Consider the following 3,831-nt stretch of genomic DNA (forward strand, 5'->3'; position numbering starts at 1 on the left):
TTTATGTCAACCAAAAATAACTGAGGCTTTACCGTAACTCAAGTTATGAGTAATCGTTTACTATATCTAGTGAGTAATATATATATATATATAACTAACTAAGCTATCACCCGGGAACATCCCGGGTTAGGAAAATTTAGTTTTCAATAATAAAAGGAACATAAACAACATTTTGAAAGTCATTAGTATCTTCTTTCCCTTCTCACAATAATTTATTTGTTCCGTTTCATCAGTATCCTAAACTTGTCTCCATGTATATTTATAGTTTTCGTGTAATGCTAATAACCTTTTAATTCTTAATGAAATCTCAGTTAAAAAGTGTTCCGTAAACCGATACAAAATGTTATATTGCTTGTTTTTAGATTATATTATATTATTCTTTTAGTTGAATTTTCAACTAATAAAATTCATAAACATATTACAAACGTATTGTATGAAATTATATGTATTTTGTTTTTTTCTTTTATTAAGACTCATCGATTAATGTTAAACTTGGTACTCTGATCATTGTGATGAAATCCTTACACGACAAATGTTAAGTTGATTAAATCGAAAGGAAAAAAAAATATTGGTTAAAAAATATTGGTTGAAAAGTGGGTACACAAGCTACTTCTCTAAATTTTAACCATGTATACATCGAGTAAACCCAAAATGACGTTTTCTTGAATAATTGCCGCAAATCACTTCGAGATATTAGTTGTTCCTCAATAACGTGATCGGCTAGTGATAAGACATGTAGTCGAGTTCCGCAAGACTATTAGCAATACATAAAAAAAAGGGATCAGCGAGACACCACAAGAGTACATACAAAATATAAGTGGCATTATAACATTTATATATAAAAAGAATACATACAAAATATAAGTGGCATCATAACATTTATATATATTTTTTATACCACATAATATAATTGGCTCGACTACAGGTCCTATCACATACCTATTTTTACCGTCCAGATTTATATGTCCGAACCGGTTAAGTCAAACCACTTACAACAAAAATCTAGTAATTATTCATAACTTCATCATCAGGTGATAGTATAAAGATCTCTCATCTCTTTACATATCGAGCTTTTATCAAGTAAACGTTTAAACCATTCATAATTTTTCATCCATTTGGCTGTTTGTACATATCAGCCTCCTACAGACCCAATATTTAACCCAAAAGTGCACAATAATAAAAAACAGACCCAATATTTAACCCAAAAGTGCACAATAATAAAAACTGTGTGAGAATTTATCACCGGAGGCAACCCGAACAGGAAAATTTAAATTACATCAATCACAAATGTATCAATAAAACTAATGCAAATAAAGTAACATTACATAAATTAGTAGCAAAGTGGATTGTATTATTAGGTATGAAGTTTTCTTTATAAGATGCGTATAAAAACATCAAGAAAATGACAAATAATGTTACATTTACAATTTACTAAAAGTAACATAAACTCAGTCCGGTTGGTGTAGCACGCCCTGCCACATCCAACGTTATAGATGCAAGTCCTCTTTGATTTAACAGACACATAAAATTTAATAACCTTGAAGTCACTTCATAAATCATAAACAAAGTGACATCCATATATCATTGAAAGTTCATCCTTCCACATTTCTTCCAACTCCATACTCTCCTTTTTGCGGCCAACCCATACACAATTGGTCTCCCAATCTACAATATCATAAGATATCATGAGTAGGATGGTTATAAGAGATAGCAAGAGATATGATCGAACTAAAAAGTAGTACCTAAGGATCAAGTTTTACATCGCTCACGTGACAAATTATCCACATAAATATTTCCTTAAGTAGCCATACTTTTTATATCCAAATATTAACCGTTGTGCAAATTGCCTACCACTCGAATAAATGTAGACCTGATTCAAACATATACAAGAGCCTGTTAGGGTTGTAAATGTAGTTGCAAACATGTAAACTTTTAGTTGGAATCTACTTTTATACCTGAAGCATGTCTTTTTACAAAATCTTGAGAAACATCATAAAAAAAATACATTTTATTTCATTTTTCTAAAACTTGGTGCGTCAAATAGTGCCCCTGGAACTGCTTATTTACACATGGTGTACGACCAGGCAAATTATTTACACATGGTGTATACGGACCGTATACAGTTATACGGCCGTATGGAATGAAAAAAAAACTGACAAAGTCTGAAGGCACAAACTTTGTTAGTTTTATTTTATTATATACGGGCCATATAACTGTATACGGCCCGTATACACCATGTGTAAATAAGATTTTAGCATGTATTAATATTAGGACCTTTTTTAATCGCATTAAGTATTTATTTTCATTGTTAATCAAACCTATAATATGACATCCAATACACACTTATATTAAAAACATAAACATTGCATTCAGTTAATACTTAATAGTTAACTATTAACTTTATTATTTGAAGTATACACATAATAACTAATTATTGGAGAGCTGTAATATCATATATTTATAAGTAGAATTAAAAACTTAAACTATTTTGAAAAACAATTATTTTTTGAAGCGCATTTATTTTAGGAAGTGCGTGTGAGTAATACGTTTGTGTTGCCTACAGTTACCCTTCTTTGTTTACAAAAACTAAATAGAAGTAACAAAAAAAATATAAACAACTTTAGTTATCTATTTGCATTCATTGATCCCATTTTTTATGTCAACCAAAAATAACTGAGGCTTTACCGTAACTCAAGTTATGAGTAATCGTTTTTTTTTTGAACGGCCGACAAAATTTTATTAATTGTAGCAAGAAGCTACCCGCCAAATTTACAACTGGAGTACTGGCACCAAAATAAAAATTACACCGATTACGTACAATTACATATGTTAACCAACGATATCAAACCGGCACCATCTTTCCCATGTTAGCTCCATCATTTTCGATCGGTTCTTGACCCATAAGTACGCCATTGTTTTTATTTCATCCAGGATTTTTGTAGTATTCGGACAGGCTTGTCTGAATACCACCTCGTTTCGTATTTTCCAAATGCACCAAATTGCTACAAGAACAACTGCATGTAACGCTTTCTTTTTCTTCCTCGCCATTCCCGCACCACCATGTAGTTCAAGAAGATCATTCACAGCAAATGTAATAATTGGTGGAATCCTACACCAAACTGCAATATTTTGCCATATCACCTGTGCAAAGTGGCATGTTGCAAAGATGTGCTCGCACGTCTCCGCAAAATCCCCACAGAGAACACAGAGATTGTTTTGAACCGTGATATTCCGATGCCTCAACGCACATTTTGTTGGGAGTCTTTCCATTTCCGCCCTCCACGCTACGATAGCGACTTTTTTTGGAACCCAATTATTCCATTCAAAAGTCCTTGCAGGAATTTCTCTATTTGCCGCACACAACAAGTTCTTAATTGATGCAACACTAAAGGTGCTATTCGGCCCATACTTCCAATACCAACAATCCACACCCTGATTCATGATTTGCCCACCCACAATATCCATTAGCTGCTGCACTTGATCTGCTTCAACATTACTCAGGTTAGGCCGGTTCCAGGCCCACCCAAAGATCGGCCCAGAATCATCGAATGATATACGGTCCATCACAAGACAATCCTTTAGGCTTTCAAGTCTGGAAAGAACAGGGAATTTCAGATATAAGGGCAATGGGTCAGCCCACACATCCAACCAGAACTGAATATTGTCCCCTTTCGCCAATTTCGCCGAAGCCGCACGACTGAGATCTATTCCGGCAGATAACATACATTGACGGATGTTAATAATGTTTTTCCACGGACCAGAGATGGAGATCTTCATCGGTATTTCATTCCAGCTTCTATTATTATGATGAATTGCCCAAATAACTCTCCG

The 3,831-nt window shown here is 33.6% G+C and overlaps 1 long non-coding RNA gene across 1 annotated transcript; it reads right to left on the reverse strand.

The window, feature by feature from the left end:
- Window positions 1-1,260: 1,260 nt before the first annotated feature.
- LOC118479685 lies at window positions 1,261-1,878 on the reverse strand. Its single transcript, XR_004860047.1, has 2 exons — window positions 1,743-1,878; window positions 1,261-1,665 (listed from the first exon to the last, which is right to left on the reverse strand). It is a non-coding gene; the product is annotated as an uncharacterized LOC118479685 (long non-coding RNA).
- Between the last annotated feature and the right edge of the window lie 1,953 nt (window positions 1,879-3,831).

This window comes from Helianthus annuus, chromosome 6 (genome assembly GCF_002127325.2).
Source record: "Helianthus annuus cultivar XRQ/B chromosome 6, HanXRQr2.0-SUNRISE, whole genome shotgun sequence".
NCBI classification, from domain to species: Eukaryota; Viridiplantae; Streptophyta; class Magnoliopsida; order Asterales; family Asteraceae; genus Helianthus; species Helianthus annuus.